This window comes from Rattus norvegicus, chromosome 11 (genome assembly GCF_036323735.1).
Source record: "Rattus norvegicus strain BN/NHsdMcwi chromosome 11, GRCr8, whole genome shotgun sequence".
Classification (NCBI taxonomy): domain Eukaryota; kingdom Metazoa; phylum Chordata; class Mammalia; order Rodentia; family Muridae; genus Rattus; species Rattus norvegicus.
Genome location: NC_086029.1, coordinates 84,533,256 through 84,544,289, shown reverse-complemented (window position 1 = coordinate 84,544,289; position 11,034 = coordinate 84,533,256). Strand labels below are relative to the sequence as shown.

Genomic DNA, 11,034 nt, shown 5'->3' with positions numbered 1-11,034 from the left:
TGGTCCCCCACTCTTGTTTGTATTTTGGGGGCGACATCAAACAAGAGTGGCGACAATTGGAGCATGAGTAAGATGACGCCCTGCACCAGCTTAGTAGAAGGCACAGCTTGGGAGGATATTTGGCATGGCTGGCTGTCGAAGATTGAGGGGGTCGCTGTAGCAGAGGTGACTCACAAAGCCCCATGGGAAAGTGTTGCAGTCTCAATAGGTTAGAAAGCGGTTCCTTACACTCACAGGAACTCACAGGGCTAGTCAAAGCTTTCCCCTCCCTTTACCTGGGACCTTCTTAAGGAATAACTATTCAGACAAACTTTCTATTCCTCTGTTCCTCTCTCAACAGTCTGAGGAGTATCAACTGCCCAGAACGAGGAGTCTGGCTAGCATCAGGAGTCTAGCATCAACTAGCTTAGAACCAGGGGCCAAATTAGAGATGAGCTTCCTCTCCAAATCTGAAGGGCCAGGGACACTCAGGAGCAGAGAACCAGAGGCCAGTCATCAGGACACTCACTGAGCCATGCCAATACTTAGGGTTCCACAGTTTATTTATTTATTTATTCTTTAAATATTTTATTTATTTATTATATATGAGTACACTGTAGCTGTCTTCAGACACCAGAAGAGGGCATCAGATCTCATTACAGATGGTTGTGAGCCACCATGTAGTTGCTGGGATTTGAACTCATTACCTCTGGTAGAACAGTCGGTGCTCTTAACCACTGAGCCATCTCTCCAGCCCGGGGCTACACAATTTAAATACCACATTTAGACATTTAAATGTTTGCTGTGTGAGCCAGGCTGGCCCAGACTCCCAGCACAACAAACAAAGGGTTAGGATAGCAAGGGTCTTTTGCCTGGAGTGGGGAAGTGGGGGTGCATCCAAATTTAGGGTGAAAGCTTTCCCCCGTGTCCTCTGGGGCCTGGGACTAGAACAAAGTCACCAGAACCTTTGAAAAGAAGATGCCCTTGGGTCCCAGACAAGATGGTGAGCACTAGACAGATGTGTTCAGATTTGAGTGTGCACCTCAGGGATGAACTGGCATGGTTTTCCTTGAGGAAAGGCCCAGAGGCCTGGCTCAGAATCACCTGCCTGCCATTAACTTTGGGAGAGATGATCCCACAGATAACATTTCTCCCTACCAACAGTCTAGTCCTGTGTAAGAAGCTGAGGATAAGCTCTTGGATCAGATGAACAGCACACAGCAGCTCTCTGTCTTCCTGCAGAGGGAAGCCAGTGTCCCCAAGACAAGGACTGTGGCATACTCCCACACCCCTCTCCAGACACATAATAGCAGGTGTGACCATCTTCTTATACTGCCCTTATAGCTGTTTCTTAGGAAAAGAACTTGGATCATTAGGAGAGGAGACAGGGCTACATTCCCAGCCATTCTTGCAGCTGGAGTGGTCAATGAGATGTGAGCAGAAGTCACCAGGTGGTCTTCAAGGGGGCTGACTTATTGGATGGGGCCTCATGGCGACCCCTGCATTTTCCTACTTCCTTTCTGGAAAGCACTGAGAAGGCAGGGGCTTATGGTCATCTTGGCCCATGAAGCCATAGAGCCAAGAGCTCTAGGATGCTTGATGATCCTGTGGACTGCAGCCTCTCTACACATGTATTCTCAGACATCTCTGCCAATTGTGCCTGAATCTGGCAAAAATCATGGTGACTAGGATGTGGTTGGTCTGGGCCAGGCAGACTTCCTTACACACACTCATACACAGTGAACCCCTGATGCCTGGAGACGCACACAGGTTGTCTGTGGCCTAGGGGGTCAAGCTGGGGCTGAGCCTGGCAAAGGCAAGATGTTAAACAGTGAGTGTCTGTGCTTTAAAACAACAGTCTTAAAAGAAAGAAAGTTTCACCTTAAATTAGGGATCAGTTTGAGCCCTCTGGCTCTGAGGTAGGAGCCAGAGATGTCCTGGCTGTCCTGGGTGGAGGTGTGCGGGGTGTTGGGAGAAGTGGCTTCTTGGGCAGCCTCTTTCAAGTGTCTCCATCCTTTGGACCCATAGGGGGCACTAAGGAACTGTGGATCTTGTCTTCTTTCTAGCCGAGGTCTGTGCTAAGACCTCCAGACCTTCAGCCATCCCTGGAGGAGCTGTGGAAGAGGGATGAGGGCTAGCGCAGGGCATGACTAGGTTCTAGTAGATGGAATGAAGTCTTCTCTCACCTCCCATCATGCTTAACGATCTAAAATGTAAAAAGGGGAGAATATGTGATTCAAAAGCCCGAAGACAAAACCACTGACCTCCCAACTCTGTCACCCCACCATAGGGGCGGCCTTCTCCCTTCCAACCCCCACCTTAGATTAGGAAGAGGCCTGGGAGACCACTCACTTGGCAGCCGAGGAAAGAGAAGGCCCGCAAGGCTAAGCAATGAGTGCAAAGTGAAGCCAGCCACCAGCCGCTGCTCTGGGACGGTAATCTCGGTGTTCCAACTTCCAGTCTAGCGGCGCCCCCACCCCCATGCCCAACACGCCCCCTCCACTGCCTGGGCCACATTTGTTTTCTTTTCCGGGCCCTGGGGGACTCTGGCAGGGCTGGGGGTCTGATGTGAACTGGAATCTGTTCAATTTCACCTCTCATTGCGCCTGCCAGCTCCGCTGACGGAGGCAATTAGAACCAGACATCCCACAAGGGCATTCCAGGAAGCTCTCTTAAAATTCCACAGCGGCTGGGGACTTGCCTTTTCCTGCAGGGATCATCTGGTGTGTAAATAGCTAGTTGTGTAAGACACGGGATGGGAGGAGGGAATCTCTCTCCCTCTTACACACACACACACACAACACACACACACACACACACACACACACACACACACACACCCAATACGCATTCATCCACAGAGAGACAAAAAAATCCCAGCAACCCTATTACTTTTAACCTTCTGAAGGGAGAAGTTAGGAATTTACAGGCCTCCCCTGGGAGCATCTAATTGCTTGCTTCCTGGGATGGCTGCCGTGTTTGCCTTGGACGGTGGGTGGCAGGGACACTGGGGAACTAGGGCAAGACGTCCCAGGCTCTCTTCTACCCACTGCAGATGGCTGTTCCCCACTCTCTCCCCCGACTTCTCAGGGATAGGCTTGTAGGGGTTGGAGGTCAGTGTAGCTAGTAGTCATATATAACTACCCGTGGTCACGAGGAAGCCACAAAGAGGAAATGGGAAGGTGAAACTCTGGCTCAGAAGCTGTCTATTTCCTCTAACCCACTTTACACCCCTGCATTGGAAACGGGGCAGCCCCGGGGGCCAGGAGCCAACAGGAGCCCTGTTTTCCAAGCTCCCATTTCTCTGTTGTCACTTGAAACCTGGCTTTGGCCAACAATGTGCTACTGTGTAAGCAGACCCACAGAACCTTTTGTGGGAGGCACTGAGAAAGAGCTTAAAGGTATTGGGAAGACAGCTGGGGAAGTATGTCTACTTCCTCTCACCCACGGGGGGTGGGGCGCGGGGATGGGAGGCAGCTTCTCATAGGGACTTAGACGAGGCTAGCAGGGATGGCCTTCTGTCAAGTCTACATTCCCCAAGCTATAGAGCCCATCTCTTTGTTCCCCAGCCTGGGGTGCTGTCATCACCAGAGCACAGCCCCTCCCAGCTCCTCCTTTGACACTGGATTTTGGTGTAATACGGTATCTAAGTAGGAACAAAACAATTCTAAAGAACTAATTGCTATGAGGCTTAACAGACAAGCTAAAAACTCTGACTGCCTTCACAAAGATGTCCTGGGCTTTGGGATGAATTGGTGACTAGTCACTAGTTGGGGGTGGGTGTCTTCCTTTTGAAATAGGGTCTTCGGTGTGTACCCCAGACGGATCTTCCTTCCCATCCCACACTCCCAGTTCTGGGGTCACAGATGTGCCACCAACCCTAGCTCCGGAGCCTGCAATCGGTGACAGCATGTTACTGATTGAGTTTTCCTCCGTGCTTCCGGTTCACCGGTGATCTCTGCTTCCTGATGTCTCTTAGGTCTCTGTCTGTGTTCCAGATGCAGCCGGAATCACCAGACCAGCACTCAGGGAGGGAGGGGAAGAGGAGGATTCACTGAGCCAATTAGCTGGTGGTTTTGGTGTGTGGAAGGGAAAGATTGATTTATTTGTTCACTCGACTCCAAAGACTTAATGTTGAGTATTGTGTAGGGCAGAGAGGAGAGGGTGACGGAGGAGAGGGACACAAGGCTTCATCGTGAGGAATTCAAACTTAAGGGCTGGTGGGTGGCTCTAATTAGCTCTAATATAGAGACAGAGCCTTACAAGGAAAGGAGGACTAGAGGTCAGGACAGAGGGAATCACTTCTGTTGACAGTAAGTGAAGAAGGATTGCTGGAGTCCGTGGCATTGGAACTCTGAATTGGTCTATGCCATGCAGGAGTGGGTGAGAGGACAATCCAGTGTGGGGTGGCAGCAGGGAAGAGAGTGATGGTTGGTTAGGTGACCACAGAGGGTCACATTGGTTGGTTAAACTGATTGGAGTCAGAAAGAGCAGTTTGAGCCATCAGGTTTGAGGAATCTGTTTTGACTTTGTGAGTGGACAACACATGGGCACAGCTACCCTCGGGAAAGGTCAGCAGCAGCGTGTGCAGGGTGCATACACGCCACCCTAAAGCATGGGGCGGGGTTGTGGACTATCTGAGCTCTGCTGAGTGAACATCACTCCTCCCCTTTCGGCATGAATCTACAGCTCTCAGAGAGAACTGTGGTCCTGGGTTTAAATGGGTCCGAATCAATAGTGGTCCTCAGCAGGATGGAAACCAGGTGCCTTTTCTGAGGGTGGGTGCCCCTCTGAGGCTGAGGCTGGGTGCCTCTCTGAGGCTGGGTGCCCTTCTGAGGCTGAGGCTGGGTACTCTTCTGAGGCCGGGTGCCCTTCTGAGGCCAGCCAGCTCTTTTGCTCTTCATTAATATTTGTTTTTAGTTTATATTTATGTGTCTCTCTGTGTGTGCTTACACACACACATATGCATGTCCATGGATACCAGAAGATGGTTTGAAGCCCCCTGAAGCTGGAGTTGCCAGAGTCTGTGGGCCACCTGATGCAGGTGCTCGAACCGAACCTCAGTTCTCTGGGAAAGCATGCAGTGCGCTAAGATCGTGAGCCGCCTCTTGTTTTGGTTTTTTTTTTTGTTTTTTTTTTTTTTTGTTTCTTTTTTTTCTGGAGCTGGGGACCGAACCCAGGGCCTTGTGCTTGCTAGGCAAGCGCTCTACCACTGAGCTAAATCCCCAACCCGTGAGCCGCCTCTCTAGTTCAGCTTTACGCTTCACTTACGTCTTTAAAAATCCATACATACGTGAGTAACAGCAGCTAATGAAAGAAGAGGGCATAAATTTGAAAGAGAGCAGGGGGAGTAGAAGACAGGGAAGAGGGAGATGGTGTAATTGTATTAGAATCTGGAAAAGTAAAAGAAATAATTTGTTTGTTTTTTTTTTAAAAAACAAAGAGGTAAACTTGAAAAAGTTGTTAAAAACAAACAAAAACAAAACAAAATTTTAAAAAAAACGAAGAAGTTCATATAAACTGTCATCGGTAGAATATCTAGACAGTGAGTAAGTGGTCTTCGGCCATCCTAATGCTGCCACCCTTTGATATGGTTCCTCACGTCATGGTCACCCCCAACCATAGCGTTATTTTTGTTGCTACTTCATAACCGGGATTCTGCTACTGTGATGAACTGCAATGTAAATTATCCGATATGCAGAATGGTCTTAGGTGACCCCTGTGAAAGGGTCATTTGACCTCTCTAAGGGGTCACAACCCGTAGGTTGAGAACCTCTGACCTAGGTGGTGACTCCATTTTCCCCCACTGCTCCTCTGTTAGGAGGCTGTTTATCAAACGTCTCCAGTGAGGGAGAGCTCACTTCCTCATGGCATAGTGCAGGAACAGGTCGGGCCCCGCCAAGAGAATGGGAAAGACCCTCTCCCGTAGCTATGACCCACGCCCACACCCCTGCCCACTCATGCTCCTCATTAACTCTGAAAGAACACCTGGGTATATTCGATAGCATTTGAAGGGGAAACCCCCCTTTCCCTAGAGCTGTGAGTGTCGAAGATTCCTAGGGTATAGATATAGAGTAAAGGCTGTTAGAAGTGTTTACTGCTCATGCAGAAGATCAAGGTTTCATTCCCAACACTCAGAACCTCCTATAATTCTAGTTCCCAGGTGTCCTTATCCCTTTTCTGACTTCTGCCGGCTCACGCACACGCAAGCTCACATACACACAGATAACAAGTAAAGACATAGTGATATGATCCATTTGAGCGGCACCGCTCAGCTTCCAAAGCTCTCTCACGGGCTTTCTTCGTCTCGAGTTCACAAACCTGGTGTGAGCAACTTTGTGTTTCGGGAAGCACAATCCCTACAAAGGCTTACCCCGGGTTTAAGTACCCAGTTAAGGTCAAAGTCAGGCTCCTTGTCCCATTTCTTCTGATGTCAAATCCCCAACTTCTAAGTAAACCAGGGGACAAGGGTGTCCTAGTTAAGGTTTCTGTTGCTGTGACAAAATGCCATGATGAAATCCAACCTGGGGAAGAAAGGCTTTAGCCCAGCTTGTGCTTCTGCATCATAGTCTGCCATTGAAGGATCAGCCGAAACTCACAGCAGGAACTTGGAGGCAGGGACCCAGGCAAAGGCCATGGAGAATTGACACTTACTGGCTTACTCCTTATTGATGCACTCAGACCACTTTCTTATAGCACCAGGGATGGCACCACCTACACTGAGGGCTGGGCCCTCACACATCAATCACTAGTTTTTAAAATGCCCTGTAGACTTGCCCACAGGCAAATCTTATGGAGACATTTTCTTGAGAATCTTCTTCTCAAAGGAATACTAGATGGTATCAAGTTGAGGGAAAACTAGCCAAGAGGGAGGGAGAGGTACCCCTAGGTACCAACCTTCAGGTATTGTTTACCTTTGTTTTATGAAGTTCATTATGGGTAAACAATTAGTTTAATCACACACACACACACACACACACACACACACACACACACACACACACACTCAGGTACAAACATAAACCCAAGGGGATATTTCAGATTAAGCAGAAACACATGACTAGCAGGGTTTTTATTTGTTTGTTTGTTTTTGTTGTTCTTGTTTCTGTTTCTCTGTTAGAAGTATACCCATGGTCTCAACCTCAGAGAAGTTGCTGCAAAACGGGAAAACTAGAATGCCCATAGCTTTCTTATTTGAACAGTATTGTGTGCCAGTAGGGTCAGGTGATCACAGGCCTTGCCCTTGATAAGAAGAACACTACTTTGCTGGTTCACTCTATGTGACAAGGAGAAACACTTTCCAACCCCTCCGCCCCCAGACCCTGAGAATCAGGCAAGAATCAGTCACATAGAAAGCTTCTAGATAACACTGTCTAGGCGGCCGAAAAGGTCAAAGAAGAATATTGAAAGGAAGAGGGGAAAGACAGCAAGCAGGGTGAAACTGTGAACTGGGTGGGAAAGAGTCAGATGCTCCAGAACAATGGAGGAATAGCAGGACTCTATCAAGCACTTCCTAAGAGGGCCCAGGATGTGGAGGCACAAGACCTGGGTTTAAGTCTGTCTCAGCACTCGTTAGGTAGATGACCTTGAACCAGTGTGGTGCCTTGGGGAGACTCACTTCCCCAGTGATAAAGTGAGAAGACTTCTTTACCCTGCCATGTAGTTGCGTTTTGTGAAAATGTTTAATATCCTTACCTGTGTTGATTAGTTTTTACTTATGCATGTAGCTACCACGTGTTGTACAAGTATTGTGCACATGGAGAAGGCAGGCAGCCCTATTTAAAGAACAAAGTTTGCAAGGTATGGAGGCACAAGCCTTTAATCTCAGTACTCAGGAGTAAGGAGGGGGCAGATGGATGGATCTCTGTGAGCTGGGGGCTAGCCTAGGGCACCAAATGACTTCCAGATCAACCAAGGCTGCTACATAGTGAGATCTTGATCTATACCGAGGACAGAGGGTTAGAAAGCGAATCCACATTTTGAAGTCTGGAATAATCTGTGAGGGCTGCTGACGTTGGTAAATGAAGCCATCAACAAGATGAATAGGGGATTTGCTATTCATCGTTTTGGCTAGCTGTTGATGGAAAGTTCTGGAGAGCACACACTACTATCAAGATTAAGTGGGGGGGGGAGTGAACAGACACGATTCAGAGATAGTAACTCTTCTTCAAAAGAGAGGGGTGGCAGCCTGAGGCTTGAGACATCACTGCTTGCGATGGGGACTACCTGAGCTGTTTAAGAATCCTTCCCTTGCACAGAGCTGTGGGGCCTTGTTGCCTTAGCCAGAATACAAGACAACAGAAGGCTTTTCCAATTATGTATTAGCCAATCTCCTCCTCTACTGGGAGCCTCAAGATTCTTAGGGACTGGTGAATGTTGCAGGAAGGATTGTGACTTATTTAAAAAATTCCAAACATGCCCTTAGGGAACAATGTGTCCTCACAATGAGCCTTTATGCATGTCATATTGTGTCAAGTAGTCATACTGGTCAGAGGTCCTGCTGTGAACTTTGATAGACACGAAGAGAAGTGAGAAGGAGTGCACTGCTCAAGTTCAATGTGCTTAGAAGCCAAGTTCTCCCAGACACAGAGCATGAGGAATGAGAGCACAGGAATGGCCCAACAGTTGAAGGAGCCTGGCACCGAGCCTGCCCATCTGAATTTTATCCCAGCGCCCACTCTAAGGGAAGTGAAGAAGACTGACCACCACAGACATACTATGCGCTTCCACCCTATTTAAATAAGAGTTGTAAAATATTTTAAAGAGGAAATCAAAAACAAAACCCTAGGACTGGGAGATGACTCGGCAGTTAAGAAAGAGCACTTGTTGATTTTCCAGGGGACCTAAGTTCAGTTCCTAGCACCCATATCAGGTGACCCACAACAACCTATAACTCCAGTTCCCAGAGGTCTAAAGACCCTGGCCTCCTATAGCATCTGTGTTCACACACACACACACACACACACACACACACACACCCCACACACTCACACTCAGATATAGACACCTACACATAATTAAAATAATAAAAATAAATCTCTAAGTAATAGAAAAACCCCACAGATCGTGTCTAGAACAGTTACAGGTATCATAAAAAAATTGAAGGTGTAACTGAAAGAGTTGGTAAATCTCTACTCGACTCGAACACCTTTTGCAATTGAAGAACAGCTAAGTGGGTAAAGAAGCCTGACTAAGATCACAGGGTCAGGATGTCAAGGGCAGACCTAGAACAGAGGACACTAGGCCCATGGGCAGGTCACTGTGCTCGGTATCCTTGATAGTCTTGAAGTCTGCCACCTGGGCCAGAGGAACAGGAAACCCACATTGCAGTGACAGACAGACCGATTAGCCAGCCTTTTCCTTGGGCTTTGTTGGCCTCCTTGGCTCTCAGGCCTCCGACTCACGGACAGCTTGTGTTTGGGGGAAGTTTTCCCAGGCAGCAGAAAACTGACAGTAGGAACACCCTGGAAATTCCAGGTTGAGGGGATGATTCAAATCAAATGTCCAGTAAGGGAGACAGCAACGCTTCCCAGAATTGAGGCTGAAGAAAAACAGATGACCTATCAGCCTGCCATCCCAGTCCTGACACCGGGAGGCACAGTCGCCAGCGGAGGCTAAGGAAATCACTTGTCAGTAGCACTAAGCGTCAGCAACAGTCTGCAAATCAGGCACAGCATAAATCATTGTCTCCAAATACAGGCGTTCTGCGTGGAGGCTCAAGCCATGAGCTATGGAAGAAACACTCTTGGTTAGAGCGCACCCAAGGTTATCAGTAAATACGGGCACACACTTTAGCTTTTCATTAGGTATATGAACTCTTGGGAGGGTCAGCAGGGTAAATTTGAGTTCACAGTGGCTCCAGGGCCTGTGTTTTCGCTTGCAAAGGCTAGAGGTTCCTAAAGGTAATAACAGCGCATGTTCCCACTGGGGATACTTAACTGCCTTCTCTGCTTGGGGGCTCTCATAATTTAAGAATGTATGGCTGAGCCATGAAGGCCTCTCCTCAAGTCTCCAGTTTCCTCAGATCTGAGAGCCATGCTGGCTCTACTTTCTTCCAATTAAGGCAATGCTCTCTGGTTCTGGCTGCGTATGATGAATAATTACATGGGCTTTTGCTTGCTTGTGTCCTTGCTTGCATTTGTTCGCCTGTTCGTTTGTTTTGAGACACAGTTCCACTAAATTGCTCAGGTCAGCTTAGAATACACCATGTCATAGGGTTTTTGCTGCTGTGAGCAGACACCATGACCAAGGCAACTCCTATAAATGACAACATTTAATTGGGGCTGGCTTACAGGTTCAGAGGTTCAGTCCCTCACCATCAAGGCAGAAGCACAGCAGTGTCCAGGCAGGCATGGTGCAGGAGGAACTGAGAGTTCTACATCTTCACCTGAGGGCTGCTAGAAAACTGACTTGCAAGCTGCTAGGAGGAGGGTCTCTGAAAGCCCGCCCCCACGGTGACACACTTCCTCCAACAAGGCCACACCCCTCAACAATGCCACTCCCTCTAGGCCAAGCATACTCAAGCCACCACACTAAGCCACATCTAAGGCTAGACTCAAACTCACGAGACTCATAGTCTCCCTATCTAAGCACAGTAAGAGCTGGGACCTGTATCACCAAGCCTGGCTCAAAACACAGCTATTGCTTAGAAAACACAAAGTGGAAACAGTCAGCACAGCTGCACATTTGAAGGATGTAGACTCTGAAAACCTGAGGTCTACTTGAACCTGACAGCATCTCTGAAGATAGGAATGACCTATAAGGATCCTGGGGTGGAGAGAGGTCACTCGGTTCCACAAACCCCAATCTCCAACTGTAACCCAGGGGAGGTATGGCCCGGGTGGTACAAAGATGGCGCTCGGGATACACTGTCCTTCCTTATACTAAGTGGGAGTGGTCTTTACTTTTCAATGGCTATGAGGAAAGCTGCAAAGGGAGAGGTATTTCCTGCAGCGAGCAGAGTTCTGAAAGTCATCCAACAAACATCCAATATCAAAAACTACTCCCCACAAAACTGTACTGCAGTGGGGTTGGGGATTTAGCTCAGTGGTAGAG

At 48.4% G+C, this 11,034-nt stretch overlaps 1 long non-coding RNA gene across 1 annotated transcript; it reads right to left on the bottom strand.

The window, feature by feature from the left end:
• Nucleotides 1–1,839: 1,839 nt before the first annotated feature.
• LOC134481019 (uncharacterized) lies at nucleotides 1,840–10,607 on the bottom strand. The gene is made up of 2 exons (XR_010056167.1): nucleotides 10,296–10,607; nucleotides 1,840–2,185 (listed from the first exon to the last, which is right to left on the bottom strand). It is a non-coding gene; the product is annotated as an uncharacterized LOC134481019 (long non-coding RNA).
• Nucleotides 10,608–11,034: the final 427 nt, after the last annotated feature.